This window comes from Scyliorhinus torazame, chromosome 19, assembly GCF_047496885.1.
Source record: "Scyliorhinus torazame isolate Kashiwa2021f chromosome 19, sScyTor2.1, whole genome shotgun sequence".
Lineage (NCBI taxonomy): Eukaryota > Metazoa > Chordata > Chondrichthyes > Carcharhiniformes > Scyliorhinidae > Scyliorhinus > Scyliorhinus torazame.
Window position 1 is genome coordinate 21,615,820 of NC_092725.1, and position 25,942 is coordinate 21,641,761.

Here is a 25,942-nt window from a genome sequence, read left to right on the forward strand (position 1 = left end):
ATCCCTTTGGCGGCCGTTTCCTGGGGCGTCCTGGCCTAGATGGGCCAGGCTGCGGCCCGGGCGACTGGGATGGCGAGCTGCCAGCCTGTCCTGCCCGTTGCCCACCCGATGCACCTGGGACGGAAGGGGGGGAGTCCGAGGTGTCGCGGTGTACCGGGACCTCCCCTACAGAGGGAGCCGGGACGGACCACACCACCTCCTCCTCCCTCGGGGTGCCCGATGGCCCCCAGGCCTCTACATGGGTGGGGGATGCGAACGGACTGGCCATCCGACGCGCCCCCGACATCTGGCGCTGCCAGTCCTGGAGGCCCGTGCTGGTATCGACAGGGGTCTGCAGGTTTGCAGCCATGGAGCCCAGGGGGTTGTCGAACCCTGTCTGTGACAGTGCGACGCCGGCTCGCACATGGCCACTGGCGCCGATGCCCTCAGCGATGGCCTGCTGAGACTGGGCCATGGCCTGCAGAGACTGGGCCATGGCCTGCAGAGACTGGGCTATGGCCTGCTGAGACTGGGCCATGGCCTGCTGAGACTGGGCTATGGCGATGAGCGCCTCTGCCATCTGGCGCTGACACTGACTCATGGCCTCCTGGGAGAGGGCAGCCATTTCCTGGGCCACAGACGCCGCCTGCACGGAAGGCCCCAGGCCTCACAAACCGTTCCCCATGTCTGACACCGTCGCACCCATTGCCTCCACCGCGGACGCCACCCGTGCGGTGTCAGCCTGGGTGGCACGCATGACCGGGACCACTCCCAGCTCCTGGACGTGGGTGGACTCCTCCACCTGCGACCGCAGCCGCCGCAAGCCACCCGTCACCCTCTTCGCTCGTCTCCGTGTCGGTGGTTGCATCGCATCTATGTGTGGGTGTGGTAACTGCAGGAACCCGGGATCCATCTGGGCGGCAGATGTTCGCTTGGCCTGGGCTGCCCTCCGACCGCCCGGTCCCTCTGCTGCTCCTACCTCCACCTGCTGTACCGGGACGGCTGTGTTGTGCGCACCAGTGAGTGTACCAGACGCCTCATCACTAAAGTGCCCAACCGTGGTGAGTGTTTCTGCGATGGTGGAGGGTGTTGGTGACAGCAGTGGCGTTGTGTCGTGCTCTTCGTCCCACTCTGAGTCCATGGCACTTTGGGGTGGGGGTTCGTCTCCACCCATCCACTCTGAGTCACTGTCCGGTACTTCGTCTTCCCGGGTAGGGGTGTCCTGGGTAGTGCTGTCCCGGGTAGTGCTGTCCCGGGTAGTGCTGTCCCGGGTAGTGCTGTCCCGGGTAGTGCTGTCCCGGGTAGGGGTGCCCCGGGTAGTGGTGTCCCGGGTAGGGGTGTCCTGGGTAGTGGTGTCCTGGGTAGTGGTGTCCTGGCTCGGATGTGACGGGGGCCTGTGGCTGCCCCCCTCATCGCTGGGTGGTCGCTCCCGCACGTGACGGGGGTGTCGTCTCCCTGTTGCTCCAGGTCTCTCCGTCTCCCGTGGTGTGCGAGGGGCATCCTGCGGGCGTCGCATGCTGGAGGGTCCGGGTCTCTCCGTCTCCGTGGTCTCCGAGGGGCATCCTGCGGGCGTCGCATGCTGGAGGGTCCGGGTCTCTCCGTCTCCCGTGGTGTCCGAGGGGCATCCTGCGGGCGTCGCATGCTGGAGGGTGCGGGTCTCTCCGTCTCCCGTGGTCTCCGAGGGGCATCCTGCGGGCGGTGTGCATCTGCGGGGATGGGTGCCTGGACGTTTGGTCCTGCGATACACAATGAAGCATGCATGGTTAGACATCAGGCAGTGATCAGGTGATACGGGAGAGGGGGATATAGGGGAGGGGGGATATGGGGACGGGCTGTTGGTGGCTCACTTGCTCGTGGGGCCCCGACCTCTGCATCAGCAACCTCCCGGTCCTCAGGTCCGCCAGCCAGTTCCAGGGCCCTTTCCTCATGTACGGTCAGTGGCCTCTCATCAGCGGGGCCTCCTCCAGTCCTCACATGCTCCCTATTGTTGTGTGCGCGCTTCTCCTGGGGGGGGGGGGTGGTGGCAGGGGTAAAAGGCAACAGTGTTAGGCAGGTATATGAATGCACGCCATCGGTTGCGCGTGCATTGCAGAGGTTAAGATTAGGGCTGGATTCACTTGGGGATATGGGGGATATGGGGAGGGGGGATATGGGGGAGGGGGGATATGGGGGAGGGGGGATATGGGGGAGGGGGGATATGGGGGAGGGGGGGATAGGGGGGATATGGGGGAGGGGGGATATGGGGGAGGGGGGGGTATGGGGGATATGGGGGAGGGGGATATGGGGGAGGGGGATATGGGGAGGGGGGATATGGGGGAGGGGGGATATGGGGAGGGGGGATATGGGGGAGGGGGGATATGGGGGAGGGGGGATATGGGGGAGGGGGGTATGGGGGATATGGGGGAGGGGGGATATGGGGGAGGGGGGATATGGGGGAGGGGGGATATGGGGGATATGGGGGAGGGGGGATATGGGGGAGGGGGGATATGGGGGAGGGGGGATATGGGGGAGGGGGGATATGGGGAGGGGGATATGGGGGATATGGGAAGGGGGGATATGGGGGAGGGGGAATATGGGGGAGGGGGATATGGGGGAAGGGGGTATGGGGGATATGGGGAGGGGGATATGGGGGAGGGGGGATATGGGGGAGGGGGGATATGGGGGAGGGGGGATATGGGGGAGGGGGGATATGGGGGAGGGGGGATAGGGGGGATATGGGGGAGGGGGGATATGGGGGAGGGGGGATATGGGGAGGGGGGGATATGGGGGAGGGGGGATATGGGGGATATGGGGGAGGGGGGATATGGGGGAGGGGGGATATGGGGAGGGGGGTATGGGGGATATGGGGGAGGGGGGATATGGGGGAGGGGTGTATATGGGGGATATGGGGAGGGGGGATATGGGGGATATGGGGGAGGGGGGATATGGGGGATATGGGGGAGGGGGGATATGGGGGAGGGGGGATATGGGGGATATGGGGGAGGGGGGATATGGGGGAGGGGGGATATGGGGGAGGGGGATATGGGGGATATGGGGGAGGGGGGGATATGGCGGATATGGGGGAGGGGGGATATGGGGAGGGGGGATATGGGGGATATGGGGGAGGCTCACCCTGCCTGCTCTGACGAGGTTGTTCACCTTCTTGTGGCACTGGGTGCCTGTCCGTGGTGTTAGGGCCACAGCGGTGACGGCCTCTGCCACCTCCCTCCACAGACGCCGGCTGTGGCGTGGGGCAACTCTGCGGCCGTGCCCGGGATACAGGGCGTCCCTCCTCTGCTCCACCGCGTCCAGGAGCGCCTCCACATCGCGTGACTCGAACCTTGGGGCTGAGCGACGGCCAGCCATCCAGTCGAGTGTTGCTGTCGGGTGTTCCGGTCGGGTGGGCGGGAGCTGCGCGGCCTTATGAGCCGTCACGCCGTGCAGCGCGTATGACGCTCACGGCGTGAACCATTGCGCAAGCGCAGATCCCGTCACGTCGCTGCTAGCCCATTTCGGACCGGAGACTATCGGCCCATTTTTATGACGTGACGCAAGTGGGATTTGCGCCGTTTTTTGCGCCGATCGGCGGACTTTCCGCCGATAACGGAGAATTTCGCCCAATGTCTGTAATTCTCTGAAAGCTTCGAATTGTCTACGAATTGCCTTTTAAATGACTTTCAAATTGTAATCAAGCGACTACAAATAAAACAATTATTTTTGGCACCTGAGAAGTTTATACTGAAAATTTCTGCTGAGTTCCAGTGTTCGCAAAGTGCTACTGATAACCGAATAGCAGAGATAATATAATTTCCTTCAATTATACACAGTCGAATAATACAAGGAATCGAACAACTTAACACAGTCTAAAAATATTACAAATCTTACAACTTGTCGTATTGCGCCAGGACTTGAATCATCAACTAAGTTTCCCCCAAACTTGGCGTAGTTCGACAGGTTAAGATTCCCATAAATTAAAGTTTCCTTCATTTGGCGAGCCAGCCAGGAGCCGAACCTAGAATCTTCTGATTAAAGATTCCATCACAGTGCGGTGCTCCCTCAGCACTGACCATCAGACAGTGCGGTGCTCCCTCAGCGCTGACCCTCTGACAGTGCGGTGCTCCCTCAGCACTGACCATCAGACAGTGCGGTGCTCCCTCAGCGCTGACCCTCTGACAGTGCGGTGCTCCCTCAGCGCTGACCCTCAGACAGTGCGGTGCTCCCTCAGTACTGACCCTCTGACAGTGCGGTGCTCCCTCAGCGCTGACCATCAGACAGTGCGGTGCCCCCTCAGTACTGACCCTCTGACAGTGCGGTGCTCCCTCAGCGCTGACCATCAGACGGTGCGGTGCTCCCTCAGTACTGACCCTCTGACAGTGCGGTGCTCCCTCAGTACTGACCATCCGACAGTGCGGTGCTCCCTCAGTACTGACCCTCAGACAGTGCGGCGCTCCCTCAGTACTGACCCTCCGACAGTGCGGATCTCCCTCAGCACTGACCCTCAGACAGTGCAGTGCTCCCTCAGCACTGACCCTCAGACAGTGCAGTGCTCCCTCAGTACTGACCCTCAGACAGTGCGGTGCTCCCTCAGCACTGACCCTCAGACAGTGAGGATCTCCCTCAACACTGACCCTCAGACAGTGCGGATCTCCCTCAGCACTGACCCTCCAACAGTGCGGTGCTCCCTCAGTACTGACCCTCTGACAGTGCGGATCTCCCTCAACACTGACCCTCAGACAGTGCGGATCTCCCTCAGCAGTGACTCTCCGACAGTGCGGTGCTCCCTCAGCACTGACCCTCAGACAGTGCGGATCTCCCTCAGTACTGACCCTCAGACAGTGCGGATCTCCCTCAGTACTGACCCTCAGACGGTGCGGCGCTCCCTCAGTACTGACCCTCAGACAGTGCGGATCTCCCTCAGTACTGACCCTCAGACGGTGCGGCGCTCCCTCAGTACTGACCCTCAGACAGTGCGGTGCTCCCTCAGTACTGACCCTCAGACAGTGCGGTGCTCCCTCAGCACTGACCCTCAGACAGTGCGGATCTCCCTCAACACTGACCCTCAGACAGTGCGGATCTCCCTCAACACTGACCCTCAGACAGTGGGGATCTCCCTCAGCACTGACCCTCCAACAGTGCGGCGCTCCATCAGTACTGACCCTCTGACAGTGCGGATCTCCCTCAACACTGACCCTCGGACAGTGCGGATCTCCCTCAGTACTGACCCTCAGACGGGCGGTGCTCCCTCAGCACTGACCCTCAGACAGTGCGGTGTTCCCTCAGTACTGACCCTCAGACAGTGCGGCGCTCCCTCAGTACTGACCCTCAGACAGTGCGGATCTCCCTCAGCACTGACCCTCCAACAGTGCGGTGCTCTCTCAGCACTGACCCTCAGACAGTGCGGATCTCCCTCAACACTGACCCTCAGACAGTGCGGATCTCCCTCAGCACTGACCCTCAGACAGTGCGGTGCTCCCTCAACACTGACCCTCAGACAGTGCAGTGCTCCCTCAACACTGACCCTTAGACAGTGCGGTGCTCCCTCAGTACTGACCCTGTGACAGTGCGGCACTCCCTCAGTACTGACCCTCAGACAGTGAGGCACTCCCACAATACTGACCCTCTGACAGTGCGGCGCTCCCTCAGCACTGACCCTCAGACAGTGCGGTGCTCCCTCAGTACTGACCCTGTGACAGTGCGGCACTCCCTCAGTACTGACCCCCTGACAGTGCGGTACTCACTCAGTACTGACCCTCTGACAGTGCGGTGCTCCCTCAGTACTGACCCTCAGACAGTGCGGTGCTCCCTCAGTACTGACCCTCAGACAGTGCGGATCTCCCTCAGTACTGACACGCCCACAGTGCGGTGCTCCCTCAGCAGTGACCCTCAGACAGTGCGGATCTCGCTCAGTACTGACCCTCAGACAGTGCGGTGCTCCCTCAGCAGTGACCCTCAGACAGTGCGGATCTCCCTCAGTACTGACCCTCTGACAGTGCGGTGCTCCCTCAACACTGACCCTTAGACAGTGCGGTGCTCCCTCAGTACTGACCCTGTGACAGTGCGGCACTCCCTCAGTACTGACCCTCAGACAGTGCGGCACTCCCTCAATACTGACCCTCTGACAGTGCGGCGCTCCCTCAGTACTGACCCTGTGACAGTGCAGCGCTCCCTCAGTACTGACCCTCTGACAGTGCGGCGCTCCCTCAGTACTGACCCTCTGACAGTGCGGCACTCCCTCAGTACTGACCCTCAGACAGTGCGGATCTCCCTCAGTACTGACACGCCCACAATGCGGTGCTCCCTCAGCAGTGACCCTCAGACAGTGCGGATCTCGCTCAGTACTGACCCTCAGACAGTGCGGTGCTCCCTCAGTACTGACACGCCCACAGTGCGGCGCACCCTCAGCACTGACCCTCCGACAGTGCGGTGCTCCCTCAGTACTGACCCTCTGACAGTGCGGCGCTCCCTCAGTACTGACCCTCTGACAGTGCGGCGCTCCCTCAGTACTGACCCTCTGACAGTGCGGCACTCCCTCAGTACTGACCCTCTGACAGTGCAGCACTCCCTCAGTACTGACCCTCTGACAGTGCGGTGCTCCCTCAGCAGTGACCCTCTGACAGTGCGGTGCTCCCTCAGTACTGACCCTCAGACAGTGCGGATCTCCCTCAGTACTGACCCTCTGACAGTGCGGTGCTCCCTCAGTACTGACCCTCTGACAGTGCGGCGCTCCCTCAGTACTGACCCTCTGACAGTGCGGCGCTCCCTCAGCACTGACCCTCTGACAGTGCGGCGCTCCCTCAGTACTGACCCTCTGACTGTGCGGCGCTCCCTCAGTACTGACCCTCTGACAGTGCGGCGCTCCCTCAGCACTGACCCTCAGACAGTGCGGTGCTCCCTCAGTCCTGACCCTCAGACAGAGCGGTGCTCCCTCAGCACTGACATCGCCCATACGGTTTGCAGCAGTTCAGGAATGCCGCTCACCACCATCTTCTCAAGGGGTAATTTCTGACGGGCCAGTGACACTCACATCCCAGGTAACAAAATAAACATTTCAGCAGGTCTGGCAGCACCTGTGGAGGGAAAAAGGGAGTTAATGTTTCGAGGCCGTACGAGCTGGAGAGAGGTAAAAATGTTTTGTGTTGTATAATTTGAAAGGGGTGATAGAGGAGGTGGAGCAGCATAGGAGGTCAGGGATAGGCTGGAGCTTCGGAAATATTGACAGACTCATGGACACAAGCTCAGACTAAAGGGACGAAATTCATCCTCAACAGAGATGAGGAGGAATTTCTTCAGCCAGAGGGTGGTGAATCTGTGGAACTCTTTGCCGCAGAAGGCTGTGGAGGCCAAATCACGGAGTGTCTTTAAGATAGAGATAGATAGGTTCTTGATTATAATAATAATTATTGTCACAAGTTGGCTTACATTGCAATGAAGTTGCTGTGAAAATCCCCTAGTCGCCACATTCCGGCGCCTGTTCGGGTACACGGAGGGAGAATTCAGAATGTCCAATTCACCTAACAGCACGTCTTTCGGTACTTGTGGGAGGAAACCGGAGCACCCGGAGGAAACCCACACACAACAGTGCTACCCACTGTGCTACCATGCCCCCATAATAAGGGGATCAGGGGTTCTGGGGATAAGGCCGGAGAATGGGGATGAGAAAAATATCAGCCGTGATTGAATGGCGGAGCAGACTCGATGGGCCGAGTGGCCTAATTCTGCTCCTGTGTCTGATGGTCTTATTGGAGCAGGTCAGGGGCAGACATGTGGACATGAGAGCAAGATTCTGAGTGAAAATGTCGAGTGGCGGGGAGGTTGGGGGTCGATCTTACGGCTTAGTGAAGATATTCCGCAAACGGTCGCCCAGTCTGTGTTTAACCTTCCCAAAGTAGAGGAGAGCACATTGGGAGCAGTGATTTATTTCAGATTCCAAAGTTTACTTCGATGTCAACATAAGAATTTCCGTGTCCTGTTGCCTAGTGAGTCATTAGTTCTGCCAGTGAAAACTGAGCTCTGGTATCACGCCCACACCAAACAACTCTGAAACACAAAAGCAGGGCATTTGTGATACCAACTTGGCTGTTCCTGTTCGTCCAGCTCTGGTATGTAACTAGCGTGAGACTGGTCCTCGGAACAGTCGTGTGGGACAGGAGAGTGAGGAGAACACACTGGGAAACTCAAGGTGAAGTGAATAGAATGTGTGTGAGTGTTAGAGAATGGTTCAGTGTGAGTGTGTCATGGAAAGTCTTTCTTCGTGTGTGTGTGAGAGATTGTGTGTGAGAGATTGCGTGTGTGAGAGATTGTGTGTGAGAGATTGTGTGGGTGAGAGATTGTGTGTGTGAGAGATTGTGTGTGTGTGAGATTGTGTGTGTGAGAGATTGTGTGTGAGTGATTGTGTGTGTCTGAAATTGTGTGCGTGAGAGATTGTGGATGAGAGATTGTGTGTGTGAGAGATTGTGTGTGTGAGAGATTGTGTGTGTGAGAGATTGTGTGTGTGAGAGATTGTGTGTGTGAGAGATTGTGTGTGTGAGATTGTGTGTGGGAGATTGTGTGTGTGAGAGAGATTGTGTGTGTGAGGGATTGTGTGTGTGAGAGATTGTGTGTGTGTGAGAGATTGAGTGTGTGAGAGATTGTGTGTGAGAGATTGTGCGTGTGTGAGATTGTGCGTGTGAGAGATTGTGTGTGTGAGAGATTGTGTGTGTGAGAGATTGTGTGTGTGAGAGATTGTGTGTGTGAGAGAGTGTGTGTGTGAGAGATTGTGTGTGTGAGAGATTGTGTGTGTGAGAGATTGTGTGTGTGAGAGATTGTGTGTGTGTGAAATTGTGTGTGTGTGAGATTGTGTGTGTGTGAGATTGTGTGTGTGTGAGATTGTGTGTGTGAGAGTTATTATTTGTGTGTGAGAGATTGTGTGTGTGAGAGATATTATGTGTGTGTGAGAGATTGTGTGTGTGAGAGATTGTGTGTGTGAGAGATTGTGTGTGTGTGAGATTGTGTGTGTGAGAGATTGTATGTGTGAGAGATTGTGTGTGTGAGAGATTGTGTGTGTGTGAGATTGTGTGTGTGAGAGATTGTATGTGTGAGAGATTGTGTGTGTGAGAGATTGTGTGTGTGAGAGATTGTGTGGGTGAGAGATTGTGTGTGTGTGAGAGATTGTGTGTGTGTGTGAGATTGTGTGTGTGTGAGATTGTGTGTGTGTGAGATTGTGTGTGTGAGAGATTGTGTGTGTGAGAGATTGTGTGTGTGAGAGATTGTGTGTGTGAGAGATATTATGTGTGTGTGAGAGATTGCGTGTGTGAGAGATTGGGCGGGTGAGAGATTGTGTGTGTGAGAGATTGTGTGTGTGAGAGATTGTGTGTGTGAGAGATATTATGTGTGTGAGAGATTGTGTGTGTGAGAGATTGTGTGTGTGAGAGATTGTGTGTGTGAGAGATTGTCTGTGTGAGAGATTGTGTGTGTGTGAGATTGTGTGTGTGAGAGATTGTGTGTGTGAGAGATTGTGTGTGTGAGAGAATGTGTGAGTGAGAGATTGTGTGTCTGAGAGATATTATGTGTGTGAGAGATTGTGTGTGTGAGAGATTGTGTGTGTAAGAGATTGTGTGTGTGAGAGATTGTGTGTGTGAGAGATTGTGTGTGAGAGATTGTGTGTGTGAGAGATTGTGTGTGTGAGAGATTGTGTGTGTGAGAGATTTTGTGTGTGAGAGATATGTGTGTGTGAGAGATTGTGTGTGTGAGAGATTGGGCGGGTGAGAGATTGTGTGTGTGGGAGATTGTGGGTGAGAGATTGTGTGTGTGAGAGATTGTGTGTGTGAGAGATTGTGTGGGTGAGAGAGATTGTGTGTGAGAGATTGTGTGTGTGAGAGATTGTGTGTGTGAGAGATTGTGTGTGTGAGAGATTGTGTGTGTGTGAGATTGTGTGTGTGAGAGATTGTGTGGGTGAGAGATTGTGTGTGTGAGAGATTGTGTGTGTGAGAGATTGTGTGTGTGAGAGATTGTGTGTGTGAGAGATTGTGTGGGTGAGAGATTGTGTGTGTGAGAGATTGTGTGTGTGAGAGATTGTGTGTGTGAGAGATTGTGTGGATGGGAGATTGTGTGTGTGTGAGAGATTTTGTGTGGGAGAGATTGTGTGGGTGAGAGATTGTGTGTGTGAGAGATTATGTGTGTGAGAGGTTGTGTGGGTGAGAGATTGTGTGTGTGAGAGATTGTGTGTGTGAGAGATTGTGTGTGTGTGAGAGATTGTGTTTGTGAGAGATTGTGTGTGTGAGATTGTGTGTGTGTGAGAATGTGTGTGTGAGAGATTGTGTGTGTGAGATTGTGTGTGTGAGATTGTGTGTGTGAGAGATTGTGTGTGTGAGAGATATTATGTGTGTGTGAGAGATATTATGTGTGTGTGAGAGATTGTGTGGGTGAGAGATTGTGTGTGTGAGAGATTGTGTGTGTGAGATTGTGTGTGTGAGAGATTGTGTGTGTGAGATTGTGTGGGTGAGAGATTGTGTGTGTGAGAGATTGTGTGTGAGATTGTGTGTGTGTGAGAATGTGTGTGTGAGAGATTGTGTGTGTGTGTGTGAGATTGTGTGTGAGAGATTGTGTGTGTGAGAGATTGTGTGTGAGAGATTGTGTGTGTGAGAGATTGTGTGGGTGAGAGACTGTGTGTGAGAGAGATTGTGTGGGTGAATGATTGTGGGTGTGTGAGAGATTGTGTGTGTGAGAGACTGTGTGTGAGAGATTGTGTGTGTGAGAGATTGTGTGTGTGAGAGATTGTGAGTGTGAGATTGTGTGTGTGAGAGATTATGTGTGTCAGAGATTGTGCGTGTGAGAGATTGTGTGTGTGAGAGATTGTGTGGGTGAGAGACTGTGTGTGAGAGAGATTGTGTGGGTGAATGATTGTGGGTGTGTGAGAGATTGTGTGTGTGAGAGACTGTGTGTGAGAGATTGTGTGTGTGAGAGATTGTGTGTGTGAGAGATTGTGTGTGTGAGAGATTGTGTGTGTGAGAGATTGTGTCGGTGAGAGATTGTGTGTGTGAGATTGTGTGTATGAGAGATTGTGTGTGTCAGAGATTGTGGGTGTGAGAGATTGTGTGTGTGAGATTGTGTGTGTGTGAGAGATTGTGTGTGTGTGACATTGTGTGTGTGAGAGATTGTGTGTGAGAGATTGTGTGTGAGAGATTGTGTGTGAGAGATTGTGTGAGAGAGATTGTGTGTGTGAGATTGTGTGTGTGAGAGATTGTGTGTATCAGAGATTGTGCGTGTGGGAGATTGTGTGTGTGAGATTGTGTGTGTGTGAGAGATTGTGTGTGAGAGATTGTGTGTGTGAGAGATTGTGTGTGAGAGATTGTGTGTGAGTGATTGTGTGTGAGAGATTGTGTGGGTGAGAGATTATGTGTGTGAGAGATTGTGTGTGTGTGAGATTGTGTGTGTGAGAGATTGTGTGTGAGAGATTGTGTGTGTGTGAAATTGTGTGTGTGAGAGATTGTGGGTGAGAGATGTGTGTGTGAGAGATTGTGTGTGTGAGAGATTGTGTGTGTGAGAGATTATGTGTGTGAGAGATTGTGTGTGTGAGAGATTTTGCGTGTGAGAGTTTGTACGTGTGAGATTTTGTGTGTTTGAGAGATTGTGTGTGGGAGATTGTGTGTGTGAGAGATTGTGTGTGTGAGAGATTGTGTGTGAGAGATTGTGTGTGTGAGAGATTGGGCGGGTGAGAGATTGTGTGTGTGGGAGATTGTGTGTGTGAGAGATTGTGTCGGTGAGAGATTGTGTGTGTGAGATTGTGTGTGTGAGAGATTGTGTGTGTCAGAGATTGTGCGTGTGAGAGATTGTGTGTGTGAGAGATTGTGTAGGTGAGAGACTGTGTGTGAGAGAGATTGTGTGGGTGAATGATTGTGGGTGTGTGAGAGATTGTGTGTGTGAGAGACTGTGTGTGAGAGATTGTGTGTGAGAGATTGTGTGTGTGAGAGATTGTGTGTGTGAGAGATTGTGTGTGTGAGAGATTGTGTGTGTGAGAGATTGTGTGTGTGAGAGATTGTGTGTGTGAGAGATTGTGTCGGTGAGAGATTGTGTGTGTGAGATTGTGTGTGTGAGAGATTGTGTGTCAGAGATTGTGGGTGTGAGAGATTGTGTGTGAGAGATTGTGTGAGAGAGATTGTGTGTGTGAGATTGTGTGTGTGAGAGATTGTGTGTATCAGAGATTGTGCGTGTGAGAGATTGTGTGTGTGAGATTGTGTGTGTGTGAGAGATTGTGTGTGAGAGATTGTGTGTGTGACAGATTGTGTGTGAGAGATTGTGTGTGAGAGATTGTGTGTGAGAGATTGTGTGTGAGAGATTGTGTGGGTGAGAGATTGTGTGTGTGAGAGATTGTGTGTGTGTGAGATTGTGTGTGTGAGAGATTGTGTGTGAGAGATTGTGTGTGTGTGAAATTGTGTGTGTGAGAGATTGTGGGTGAGAGATGTGTGTGTGAGATATTGTGTGTGAGAGATTGTGTGTGTGAGAGATTATGTGTGTGAGAGATTGTGTGTGTGAGAGATTGTGCGTGTGAGAGTTTGTACGTGTGAGATTGTGTGTGTTTGAGAGATTGTGTGTGGGAGATTGTGTGTGTGAGAGATTGTGTGTGTGAGAGATTGTGTGTGAGAGATTGTGTGTGTGAGAGATTGGGTGGGTGAGAGATTGTGTGTGTGAGAGATTGTGTGTGAGAGATTGTGTGTGTGAGAGATTGTATGGGTGAGAGAGATTGTGTGTGAGAGATTGTGTGTGTGAGAGATTGTGTGTGTGAGAGATTGTGTGTGAGAGATTGTGTGTGTGAGAGTTTGTGTGGGTGAGAGATTGTGTGGGTGAGAGATTGTGTGTGAGAGATTGTGTGTTTGAGAGATTGTGTGTGTGAGAGATATTATGTGTGAGAGATATGCGTGTGAGAAATTGTGTTTGTGAGAGATTGTGTGGGTGAGAGATTGCGTGTGTGAGAGATTGTGTGAGAGAGATTGTGTGAGTGAGAGATTGTGTGTGTGAGAGATTGTGTGTGTGAGAGATTGTGTGGGTGAGAGATTGTGTGTGTGTGAGAGATTGTGTGTGAGAGATTTTGTGTGTGAGAGATTGTGTGTGTGAGAGATTGTGTGTGTGAGAGATTGTGTGTGTGAGAGATTGTGTGTGTGAGAGATATTATGTGTGTGAGAGATTGGGCGGGTGAGAGATTGTGTGTGAGAGATTGTGTGTGTGAAAGATTGTGTGTGTGAGAGATATGTGTGTGAGAGATTGTGTGTGTGAGAGATTGTGTGTGTGAGAGATTTTGTGGGTGAGAGATTGTGTGTGTGAGAGATTGTGTGTGAGAGATTGTGTGTGTGAGAGATTGTGTGTGTGAGAGATTGTGTGTGTGAGAGATTGTGTGTGTGAGAGATATTATGTGTGTGTGAGAGATTGTGTGTGTGAGAGATTGGGCGGGCGAGAGATTGTGTGTGTGAGAGATTGTGTGTGAGAGATTGTGTGTGTGAGAGATTGTGTGGGTGAGAGAGATTGTGTGTGAGAGATTGTGTGTGTGAGAGATTGTGTGTGTGAGAGATTGTGTGGGTGAGAGATTGTGTGTGTGAGAGATTGTGTGTGAGAGATTGTGTGTGTGAGAGATTGTGTGTGTGAGAGATATGTGTGTGAGAGATTGTGTGTGTGAGAGATTGTGTGGGTGAGAGATTGTGTCTGTGAGAGATGGTGTGTGAGATATTGTATGTGAGAGATTGTGTGTGTGAGAGATTGTGTGTGTGAGAGATTGTGTGTGTGAGAGATTGTGTGTGTGAGAGATTGTGTGGGTGAGAGATTGTGTGTGTGAGAGATTGTGTGTGTGAGAGATTGTGTGTGTGAGAGATTGTGTGTGTGAGAGATTGTGTGTGTGAGAGATTGTGTGTGTGAAAGATATGTGTGTGTGAGAGATATGTGTGTGTGAGAGATTGTTTGGGTGAGAGATTGTGTGGGTGAGAGATTGTGTGTGTGAGATTGTGTGTGAGAGATTGTGTGTGTGAGAGATTGTGTGTGTGAGAGATTGTGTGTGTGAGAGATTGTTTGTGTGAGAGATTGTGTGTGTGAGAAATTGTGTGGGTGAGAGAATGTGTGTGTGTGAGATTGTGTGTGAGAGATTGTGTGGGTGAGAGATTGTGTGTGTGAGAGATTGTGTGTGAGAGATTGTGTGTGTGAGAGATTGTGTGTGTGAGAGATATGTGTGTGAGAGATTGTGTGTGTGAGAGATTGTGTGGGTGATAGATTGTGTGTGTGAGAGATTGTGTGTGAGAGATAGTGTGTGTGAGAGATTGTGTGTGTGAGAGATTGTGTGTGCGAGAGATTGTGTGGGTGAGAGATTGTGTGTGTGTGAGAGATTGTGTGTGAGAGATTGTATGTGTGAGAGATTGTGTGTGTGAGAGATTGTGTGTGTGAGAGATTGTGTGTGTGAGAGATTGTGTGTGTGAGAGATTGTGTGTGAGAGATTGTGTGTGTGAGAGATTGGGTGGGTGAGAGATTGTGTGTGTGAGAGATTGTGTGTGAGAGATTGTGTGTGTGAGAGATTGTGTGTGTGAGAGATTGTGTGGGTGAGAGAGATTGTGTGTGAGAGATTGTGTGTGTGAGAGATTGTGTGTGTGAGAGATTGTGTGTGAGAGATTGTGTGTGTGAGAGTTTGTGTGGGTGAGAGATTGTGTGTGTGAGAGATTGTGTGTGTGAGAGATTGTGTGTGTGAGAGATAGTATGTGTGAGAGATATTATGTGTGTGCGAAATTGTGTTTGTGAGAGATTGTGTGGGTGAGAGATTGCGTGTGTGATAGATTGTGTGTGAGAGATTGTGTGTGAGAGATTGTGTGAGAGAGATTGTGTGTGTGAGAGATTGTGTGTGTGAGAGATTGTGTGTGTGAGAGATATTATGTGTGTGTGAGAGATATGTGTGTGTGAGAGATTGTTTGGGTGAGAGATTGTGTGGGTGAGAGATTGTGTGTGAGAGATTGTGTGTGTGAGAGATTGTGTGTGTGAGAGATTGTGTGTGTGAGAGATTGTTTGTGTGAGAGATATTATGTGTGTGTGAAAGATTGTGTGGATGAGAGATTCTGTGTGTGAGATTGTGTGTGAGAGATTGTGTGTGTGAGAGATTGTGTGTGTGAGAGATTGTGTGTGTGAGAGATTGTGTGTGTGAGAGAATGTGTGTGAGAGATTTTGTGTGTGTGAGATTGTGTGGGTGAGAGATTGTGTGTGTGTGAGATTGTGTGTGAGAGATTGTGTGTGTGAGAGATTGTGTGTGAGAGATTGTGTGTGAGAGATTGTGTGCGAGAGATTGTGTGTGTGAGATTGTGTGTGTGAGAGATGGTGTGTGTGAGAGATTGTGTGTGTGAGAGATTGTGTGTGTGAGAGATTGTGTGTGTGTGAGATTGTGTGTGTGAGAGATTGTGTGGGTGGGAGATTGTGTGTGTGTGAGAGATTGTGTGTGAGAGATTGTGTGGGTGAGAGATTGTGTGTGTGAGAGATTGTGTGTGTGTGAGATTGTGTGTGTGAGAGATTGTGTGTGAGAGATTGTGTGTGTGTGAAATTGTGTGTGTGAGAGATTGTGGGTGAGAGATGTGTGTGTGAGAGATTGTGTGTGAGAGAGATTGTGTGTGTGAGAGATTATGTGTGTGAGAGGTTGTGTGTGTGAGAGATTGTGCGTGTGAGAGTTTGTACGTGTGAGATTGTGTGTGTTTGAGAGATTGTTTGTGGGAGATTGTGTGTGTGAGAGATTGTGTGTGTGAGAGATTGTGTGTGAGAGATTGTGTGTGTGAGAGATTGGGTGGGTGAGAGATTGTGTGTGTGAGAGATTGTGTGTGAGAGATTGTGTGTGTGAGAGATTGCGTGTGTGAGAGATTGTGTGGGTGAGAGAGATTGTGTGTGAGAGAATGTGTGTGTGAGAGATTGTGTGTGTGAGAGATTGTGTGTGAGAGATTGTGTCTGTGAGAGTTTGTGTGGGTGAGAGATTGTGTGTGTGAGAGATTGTGTGTGTGAGAGATTGTGTGTGTGAGAGATATTATGTGTGAGAGATATTATGTGTGTGAGAAATTGTGTTTGTGAGAGATTGTGTGGGTGAGAGATTGCGTGTGTGAGAGATTGGGCGGGTGAGAGATTGTGTGTGAGAGATTGTGTGTGTGAAAGATTGTGTGTGTGAGAGATATGTGTGTGAGAGATTGTGTGTGTGAGAGATTGTGTGTGTGAGAGATTTTGTGGGTGAGAGATTGTGTGTGTGAGAGATTGTGTGTGAGAGATTGTGTGTGTGAGAGATTGTGTGTGTGAGAGATTGTGTGTGTGAGAGATTGTGTGTGTGAGAGATATTATGTGTGTGTGAGAGATTGTGTGTGTGAGAGATTGGGCGGGTGAGAGATTGTGTGTGTGAGAGATTGTGTGTGAGAGATTGTGTGTGTGAGAGATTGTGTGGGTGAGAGAGATTGTGTGTGAGAGATTGTGTGTGTGAGAGATTGTGTGTGTGAGAGATTGTGTGTGTGAGAGATTGGGCGGGTGAGAGATTGTGTGTGTGAGAGATTGTGTGTGAGAGATTGTGTGTGTGAGAGATTGTGTGGGTGAGAGAGATTGTGTGTGAGAGATTGTGTGTGTGAGAGATTGTGTGTGTGAGAGATTGTGTGTGTGAGAGATTGTGTGTGTGAGAGATTGTGTGTGTGAGAGATTGTGTGTGTGAGAGATTGTGTGGGTGAGAGATTGTGTGTGTGAGAGATTGTGTGTGAGAGATTGTGTGTGTGAGAGATTGTGTGTGTGAGAGATATGTGTGTGAGAGATTGTGTGTGTGAGAGATTGTGTGGGTGAGAGATTGTGTCTGTGAGAGATTGTGTGTGAGATATTGTATGTGAGAGATTGTGTGTGTGAGAGATTGTGTGTGTGAGAGATTGTGTGGGTGAGAGATTGTGTGTGTGAGAGATTGTGTGTGAGAGATTGTGTGTGTGAGACATTGTGTGTGTGAGAGATTGTGTGTGTGAGAGATTGTGTGTGTGAGAGATTGTGTGTGTGAGAGATATGTGTGTGTGAGAGATATGTGTGTGTGAGAGATTGTTTGGGTGAGAGATTGTGTGGGTGAGAGATTGTGTGTGTGAGATTGTGTGTGAGAGATTGTGTGTGTGAGAGATTGTGTGTGTGAGAGATTGTGTGTGTGAGAGATTGTGTGTGTGAGAGATTGTGTGTGTGAGAAATTGTGTGGGTGAGAGATTGTGTGTGTGTGAGATTGTGTGTGAGAGATTGTGTGGGTGAGAGATTGTGTGTGTGAGAGATTGTGTGTGAGAGATTGTGTGTGTGAGAGATTGTGTGTGTGAGAGATATGTGTGTGAGTGATTGTGTGTGTGAGAGATTGTGTGGGTGAGAGATTGTGTGTGTGATAGATTGTGTGTGTGAGAGATTGTGTGTGTGAGATAGTGTGTGTGAGAGATTGTGTGTGTGGGAGATTGTGTGTGCGAGAGATTGTGTGGGTGAGAGATTGTGTGTGTGTGAGAGATTGTGTGTGAGAGATTGTGTGTGTGAGAGATTGTGTGTGTGAGAGATTGTGTGTGTGAGAGATTGTGTGTGTGAGAGATTGTGTGGGTGAGAGATTGTGTGTGTGAGAGATATTATGTGTGTGTGAAAGATTGTGTGGATGAGAGATTCTGTGTGTGAGATTGTGTGTGAGAGATTGTGTGTGTGAGAGATTGTGTGTGTGAGAGATTGTGTGTGTGAGAGATTGTGTGTGTGAGAGAATGTGTGTGAGAGAATGTGTGTGAGAGATTGTGTGTGTGTGAGATTGTGTGGGTGAGAGATTGTGTGTGTGTGAGATTGTGTGTGAGAGATTGTGTTTGTGAGAGATTGTGTGTGAGAGATTGTGTGTGAGAGATTGTGTGCGAGAGATTGTGTGTGTGAGATTGTGTGTGTGAGAGATTGTGTGTGTGAGAGATTGTGTGTGTAAGAGATTGTGTGTGTGAGAGATTGTGTGTGTGTGAGATTGTGTGGGTGAGAGATTGTGTGGGTGAGACGTTGTGTGGGTGAGAGATTGTGTGTGTGAGAGATTGTGTGTGTGAGAGATTGTGTGTGTGAGAGATTGTGTGTGTGAGAGATTGTGTGTGTGTGAGATTGTGTGGGTGAGAGATTGTGTGTGAGTGAGAGATTGTGTGTGAGAGATTGTGTGTGTGAGAGATTGTGTGTGAGAGATTGTGTGTGTGAGAGATTGTGTGTGTGAGAGATTGTGTGTGTGTGAGATTGTGTGTGTGAGAGATTGTGTGGGTGAGAGATTGTGTGTGTGAGAGATATTATGTGTGTGTGAAAGATTGTGTGGATGAGAGATTCTGTGTGTGAGATTGTGTGTGAGAGATTGTGTGTGTGAGAGATTGTGTGTGTGAGAGATTGTGTGTGTGAGAGATTGTGTGTGTGAGAGATTGTGTGTGTGAGAGAATGTGTGTGAGAGATTTTGTGTGTGTGAGATTGTGTGGGTGAGAGATTGTGTGTGTGTGAGATTGTGTGTGAGAGATTGTGTGTGTGAGAGATTGTGTGTGAGAGATTGTGTGTGAGAGATTGTGTGCGAGAGATTGTGTGTGTGAGATTGTGTGTGTGAGAGATGGTGTGTGTGAGAGATTGTGTGTGTGAGAGATTGTGTGTGTGAGAGATTGTGTGTGTCTGAGATTGTGTGTGTGAGAGATTGTGTGGGTGGGAGATTGTGTGTGTGTGAGAGATTGTGTGTGAGAGATTGTGTGGGTGAGAGATTGTGTGTGTGAGAGATTGTGTGTGTGTGAGATTGTGTGTGTGAGAGATTGTGTGTGAGAGATTGTGTGTGTGTGAAATTGTGTGTGTGAGAGATTGTGGGTGAGAGATGTGTGTGTGAGAGATTGTGTGTGAGAGAGATTGTGTGTGTGAGAGATTATGTGTGTGAGAGATTGTGTGTGTGAGAGATTGTGCGTGTGAGAGTTTGTACGTGTGAGATTGTGTGTGTTTGAGAGATTGTTTGTGGGAGATTGTGTGTGTGAGAGATTGTGTGTGTGAGAGATTGTGTGTGAGAGATTGTGTGTGTGAGAGATTGGGTGGGTGAGAGATTGTGTGTGTGAGAGATTGTGTGTGAGAGATTGTGTGTGTGAGAGATTGCGTGTGTGAGAGATTGTGTGGGTGAGAGAGATTGTGTGTGAGAGAATGTGTGTGTGAGAGATTGTGTGTGTGAGAGATTGTGTGTGAGAGATTGTGTCTGTGAGAGTTTGTGTGGGTGAGAGATTGTGTGTGTGAGAGATTGTGTGTGTGAGAGATTGTGTGTGTGAGAGATATTATGTGTGAGAGATATTATGTGTGTGAGAAATTGTGTTTGTGAGAGATTGTGTGGGTGAGAGATTGCGTGTGTGAGAGATTGGGCGGGTGAGAGATTGTGTGTGAGAGATTGTGTGTGTGAAAGATTGTGTGTGTGAGAGATATGTGTGTGAGAGATTGTGTGTGTGAGAGATTGTGTGTGTGAGAGATTTTGTGGGTGAGAGATTGTGTGTGTGAGAGATTGTGTGTGAGAGATTGTGTGTGTGAGAGATTGTGTGTGTGAGAGATTGTGTGTGTGAGAGATTGTGTGTGTGAGAGATATTATGTGTGTGTGAGAGATTGTGTGTGTGAGAGATTGGGCGGGTGAGAGATTGTGTGTGTGAGAGATTGTGTGTGAGAGATTGTGTGTGTGAGAGATTGTGTGGGTGAGTGAGATTGTGTGTGAGAGATTGTGTGTGTGAGAGATTGTGTGTGTGAGAGATTGTGTGTGTGAGAGATTGGGCGGGTGAGAGATTGTGTGTGTGAGAGATTGTGTGTGTGAGAGAATGTGTGTGAGAGAATGTGTGTGAGAGATTGTGTGTGTGTGAGATTGTGTGGGTGAGAGATTGTGTGTGAGAGATTGTGTTTGTGAGAGATTGTGTGTGAGAGATTGTGTGCGAGAGATTGTGTGGGTGAGAGAGATTGTGTGTGAGAGATTGTGTGTGTGAGAGATTGTGTGTGTGAGAGATTGTGTGTGTGAGAGATTGTGTGTGTGAGAGATTGTGTGTGTGAGAGATTGTGTGTGTGAGAGATTGTGTGGGTGAGAGATTGTGTGTGTGAGAGATTGTGTGTGAGAGATTGTGTGTGTGAGAGATTGTGTGTGTGAGAGATATGTGTGTGAGAGATTGTGTGTGTGAGAGATTGTGTGGGTGAGAGATTGTGTCTGTGAGAGATTGTGTGTGAGATATTGTATGTGAGAGATTGTGTGTGTGAGAGATTGTGTGTGTGAGAGATTGTGTGGGTGAGAGATTGTGTGTGTGAGAGATTGTGTGTGAGAGATTGTGTGTGTGAGACATTGTGTGTGTGAGAGATTGTGTGTGTGAGAGATTGTGTGTGTGAGAGATTGTGTGTGTGAGAGATATGTGTGTGTGTGAAATTGTGTGTGTGAGAGATTGTTTGGGTGAGAGATTGTGTGGGTGAGAGATTGTGTGTGTGTGAGATTGTGTGTGTGAGAGATTGTGTGTGAGAGATTGTGTGTGTGTGAAATTGTGTGTGTGAGAGATTGTGGGTGAGAGATGTGTGTGTGAGAGATTGTGTGTGAGAGAGATTGTGTGTGTGAGAGATTATGTGTGTGAGAGATTGTGTGTGTGAGAGATTGTGCGTGTGAGAGTTTGTACGTGTGAGATTGTGTGTGTTTGAGAGATTGTTTGTGGGAGATTGTGTGTGTGAGAGATTGTGTGTGTGAGAGATTGTGTGTGAGAGATTGTGTGTGTGAGAGATTGGGTGGGTGAGAGATTGTGTGTGTGAGAGATTGTGTGTGAGAGATTGTGTGTGTGAGAGATTGCGTGTGTGAGAGATTGTGTGGGTGAGAGAGATTGGGTGTGAGAGAATGTGTGTGTGAGAGATTGTGTGTGTGAGAGATTGTGTGTGAGAGATTGTGTCTGTGAGAGTTTGTGTGGGTGAGAGATTGTGTGTGTGAGAGATTGTGTGTGTGAGAGATTGTGTGTGTGAGAGATATTATGTGTGAGAGATATTATGTGTGTGAGAAATTGTGTTTGTGAGAGATTGTGTGGGTGAGAGATTGCGTGTGTGAGAGATTGGGCGGGTGAGAGATTGTGTGTGAGAGATTGTGTGTGTGAAAGATTGTGTGTGTGAGAGATATGTGTGTGAGAGATTGTGTGTGTGAGAGATTGTGTGTGTGAGAGATTTTGTGGGTGAGAGATTGTGTGTGTGAGAGATTGTGTGTGAGAGATTGTGTGTGTGAGAGATTGTGTGTGTGAGAGATTGTGTGTGTGAGAGATTGTGTGTGTGAGAGATATTATGTGTGTGTGAGAGATTGTGTGTGTGAGAGATTGGGCGGGTGAGAGATTGTGTGTGTGAGAGATTGTGTGTGAGAGATTGTGTGTGTGAGAGATTGTGTGGGTGAGAGAGATTGTGTGTGAGAGATTGTGTGTGTGAGAGATTGTGTGTGTGAGAGATTGTGTGTGTGAGAGATTGGGCGGGTGAGAGATTGTGTGTGTGAGAGATTGTGTGTGAGAGATTGTGTGTGTGAGAGATTGTGTGGGTGAGAGAGATTGTGTGTGAGAGATTGTGTGTGTGAGAGATTGTGTGTGTGAGAGATTGTGTGTGTGAGATAGTGTGTGTGAGAGATTGTGTGTGTGGGAGATTGTGTGTGCGAGAGATTGTGTGGGTGAGAGATTGTGTGTGTGTGAGAGATTGTGTGTGAGAGATTGTGTGTGTGAGAGATTGTGTGTGTGAGAGATTGTGTGTGTGAGAGATTGTGTGTGTGAGAGATTGTGTGTGTGAGAGATTGTGTGTGTGAGAGATTGTGTGGGTGAGAGATTGTGTGTGTGAGAGATATTATGTGTGTGTGAAAGATTGTGTGGATGAGAGATTCTGTGTGTGAGATTGTGTGTGAGAGATTGTGTGTGTGAGAGATTGTGTGTGTGAGAGATTGTGTGTGTGAGAGATTGTGTGTGTGAGAGAATGTGTGTGAGAGAATGTGTGTGAGAGATTGTGTGTGTGTGAGATTGTGTGGGTGAGAGATTGTGTGTGTGTGAGATTGTGTGTGAGAGATTGTGTTTGTGAGAGATTGTGTGTGAGAGATTGTGTGTGAGAGATTGTGTGCGAGAGATTGTGTGTGTGAGATTGTGTGTGTGAGAGATTGTGTGTGTGAGAGATTGTGTGTGTAAGAGATTGTGTGTGTGAGAGATTGTGTGTCTGAGAGATTGTGTGTGTGTGAGATTGTGTGGGTGAGAGATTGTGTGTGAGTGAGATTGTGTGGGTGAGAGATTGTGTGGGTGAGACGTTGTGTGGGTGAGAGATTGTGTGTGTGAGAGATTGTGTGTGTGAGAGATTGTGTGTCTGAGAGATTGTGTGTGTGTGAGATTGTGTGGGTGAGAGATTGTGTGTGAGTGAGAGATTGTGTGTGAGAGATTGTGTGTGTGAGAGATTGTATGTGAGAGATTGTGTGTGTGAGAGATTGTGTGTGTGAGAGATTGTGTGTGTGTGAGATTGTGTGTGTGAGAGATTGTGTGGGTGAGAGATTGTGTGTGTGAGAGATTGTGTGTGTGAGAGATTGTGTGTGTGAGAGATTGTGTGTGTGAGAGATTGGGCGGGTGAGAGATTGTGTGTGTGGGAGATTGTGTGTGAGAGATTGTGTGTGTGAGAGATTGTGTGTGTGAGAGATTGTGTGGGTGAGAGAGATTGTGTGTGAGAGATTGTGTGTGTGAGAGATTGTGTGTGTGTGAGATTGTGTGTGTGAGAGATTGTGTGTGTGAGATTGTGTGTGAGAGATTGTGTGGGTGAGAGATTGTGTGTGTGAGAGATTGTGTGTGAGAGATTGTGTGTGTGAGAGATTGTGTGTGTGAGAGATATGTGTGTGAGAGATTGTGTGTGAGAGATTGTGTGTGTGAGAGATTGTGTGTGTGAGAGATTGTGTGTGTGAGATAGTGTGTGTGAGAGATTGTGTGTGTGAGAGATTGTGTGTGCGAGAGATTGTGTGGGTGAGAGATTGTGTGTGTGTGAGAGATTGTGTGTGAGAGATTGTGTGTGAGAGAGAATCTGTGTGTGAGAGATTGTGTGTGTGAGAGATTGTGTGTGTGAGAGATTGTGTGTGTGAGAGATTGTGTGGGTGAGAGATTGTGTGTGTGAGAGATATTATGTGTGTGTGAAAGATTGTGTGGATGAGAGATTCTGTGTGTGAGATTGTGTGTGAGAGATTGTGTGTGTGAGAGATTGTGTGTGTGAGAGATTGTTTGTGTGAGAGATTGTGTGTGTGAGAGAATGTGTGTGAGAGATTGTGTGTGTGTGAGATTGTGTGGGTGAGAGATTGTGTGTGTGTGAGATTGTGTGTGAGAGATTGTGTGTGTGAGAGATTGTGTGTGAGAGATTGTGTGTGAGAGATTGTGTGCGAGAGATTGTGTGTGTGAGATTGTGTGTGTGAGAGATGGTGTGTGTGAGAGATTGTGTGTGTAAGAGATTGTGTGTGTGAGAGATTGTGTGTGTGTGAGATTCTGTGGGTGAGAGATTGTGTGGGTGAGACGTTGTGTGGGTGAGAGATTGTGTGGGTGAGAGATTGTGTGTGTGAGAGATTGTGTGTGTGAGAGATTGTGTGTGTGTGAGATTGTGTGGGTGAGAGATTGTGTGTGAGTGAGAGATTGTGTGTGAGAGATTGTGTGTGTGAGAGATTGTGTGTGAGATATTGTGTGTGTGAGAGATTGTGTGTGTGAGAGATTGTGTGTGTGAGAGATTGTGTGTGTGTGAGATTGTGTGTGTGAGAGATTGTGTGGGTGAGAGATTGTGTGTGTGAGAGATTGTGTGTGTGAGAGATTGTGTGTGAGAGATTGTGTGTGTGAGAGTTTGTGTGGGTGAGAGATTGTGTGTGTGAGAGATTGTGTGTGAGAGATTGTGTGTTTGAGAGATTGTGTGTGTGAGAGATATTATGTGTGAGAGATATGTGTGTGAGAAATTGTGTTTGTGAGAGATTGTGTGGGTGAGAGATTGCGTGTGTGAGAGATTGTGTGAGAGAGATTGTGTGTGTGAGAGATTGTGTGTGTGAGAGATTGTGTGTGTGAGAGATTGTGTGGGTGAGAGATTGTGTGTGTGTGAGAGATTGTGTGTGAGAGATTTTGTGTGTGAGAGATTGTGTGTGTGAGAGATTGTGTGTGTGAGAGATTGTGTGTGTGAGAGATTGTGTGTGTGAGAGATATTATGTGTGTGAGAGATTGGGCGGGTGAGAGATTGTGTGTGAGAGATTGTGTGTGTGAAAGATTGTGTGTGTGAGAGATATGTGTGTGAGAGATTGTGTGTGTGAGAGATTGTGTGTGTGAGAGATTTTGTGGGTGAGAGATTGTGTGTGTGAGAGATTGTGTGTGAGAGATTGTGTGTGTGAGAGATTGTGTGTGTGAGAGATTGTGTGTGTGAGAGATTGTGTGTGTGAGAGATATTATGTGTGTGTGAGAGATTGTGTGTGTGAGAGATTGGGCGGGCGAGAGATTGTGTGTGTGAGAGATTGTGTGTGAGAGATTGTGTGTGTGAGAGATTGTGTGGGTGAGAGAGATTGTGTGTGAGAGATTGTGTGTGTGAGAGATTGTGTGTGTGAGAGATTGTGTGGGTGAGAGATTGTGTGTGTGAGAGATTGTGTGTGAGAGATTGTGTGTGTGAGAGATTGTGTGTGTGAGAGATATGTGTGTGAGAGATTGTGTGTGTGAGAGATTGTGTGGGTGAGAGATTGTGTCTGTGAGAGATGGTGTGTGAGATATTGTATGTGAGAGATTGTGTGTGTGAGAGATTGTGTGTGTGAGAGATTGTGTGTGTGAGAGATTGTGTGGGTGAGAGATTGTGTGTGTGAGAGATTGTGTGTGTGAGAGATTGTGTGTGTGAGAGATTGTGTGTGTGAGAGATTGTGTGTGTGAGAGATTGTGTGTGTGAGAGATTGTGTGTGTGAGAGATATGTGTGTGTGAGAGATATGTGTGTGTGAGAGATTGTTTGGGTGAGAGATTGTGTGGGTGAGAGATTGTGTGTGTGAGATTGTGTGTGAGAGATTGTGTGTGTGAGAGATTGTGTGTGTGAGAGATTGTGTGTGTGAGAGATTGTTTGTGTGAGAGATTGTGTGTGTGAGAAATTGTGTGGGTGAGAGAATGTGTGTGTGTGAGATTGTGTGTGAGAGATTGTGTGGGTGAGAGATTGTGTGTGTGAGAGATTGTGTGTGAGAGATTGTGTGTGTGAGAGATTGTGTGTGTGAGAGATATGTGTGTGAGAGATTGTGTGTGTGAGAGATTGTGTGGGTGATAGATTGTGTGTGTGAGAGATTGTGTGTGAGAGATAGTGTGTGTGAGAGATTGTGTGTGTGAGAGATTGTGTGTGCGAGAGATTGTGTGGGTGAGAGATTGTGTGTGTGTGAGAGATTGTGTGTGAGAGATTGTATGTGTGAGAGATTGTGTGTGTGAGAGATTGTGTGTGTGAGAGATTGTGTGTGTGAGAGATTGTGTGGGTGAGAGATTGTGTGTGTGAGAGATATTATGTGTGTGTGAAAGATTGTGTGGATGAGAGATTCTGTGTGTGAGATTGTGTGTGAGAGATTGTGTGTGTGAGAGATTGTGTGTGTGAGAGATTGTGTGTGTGAGAGATTGTGTGTGTGAGAGATTGTGTGGGTGAGAGATTGTGTGTGTGTGAGATTGTGTGGGTGAGAGATTGTGTGTGTGTGAGATTGTGTGTGAGAGATTGTGTGTGTGAGAGATTGTGTGTGAGAGATTGTGTGTGAGAGATTGTGTGCGAGAGATTGTGTGTGTGAGATTGTGTGTGTGAGAGATGGTGTGTGTGAGAGATTGTGTGTGTGAGAGATTGTGTGTGTGAGAGATTGTGTGTGTGTGAGATTGTGTGGGTGAGAGATTGTGTGGGTGAGACGTTGTGTGGGTGAGACGTTGTGTGGGTGAGAGATTGTGTGGGTGAGAGATTGTGTGTGTGAGAGATTGTGTGTGTGAGAGATTGTGTGTGTGAGAGATTTTGTGGGTGAGAGATTGTGTGTGTGAGAGATTGTGTGTGAGA

At 49.1% G+C, this 25,942-nt stretch overlaps 1 protein-coding gene across 5 annotated transcripts in view; it reads left to right on the plus strand.

The window, feature by feature from the left end:
* Window positions 1–7,891: 7,891 nt before the first annotated feature.
* The window catches only part of LOC140396045 (sulfotransferase 1A1-like), a 113,685-nt gene continuing 95,634 nt past the window's right edge, over window positions 7,892–25,942 (plus strand). The window contains exon 1 of one of the 5 annotated variants that reach the window (XM_072484117.1): window positions 7,892–8,057. The gene's annotated coding sequence lies outside the window, so the exon portion shown is untranslated. Of the gene's footprint in view, window positions 8,138–25,942 lie in introns of all 5 variants that reach the window. The other 4 variants (XM_072484116.1, XM_072484118.1, XM_072484119.1 and 1 more) reach the window with 4 other exon arrangements.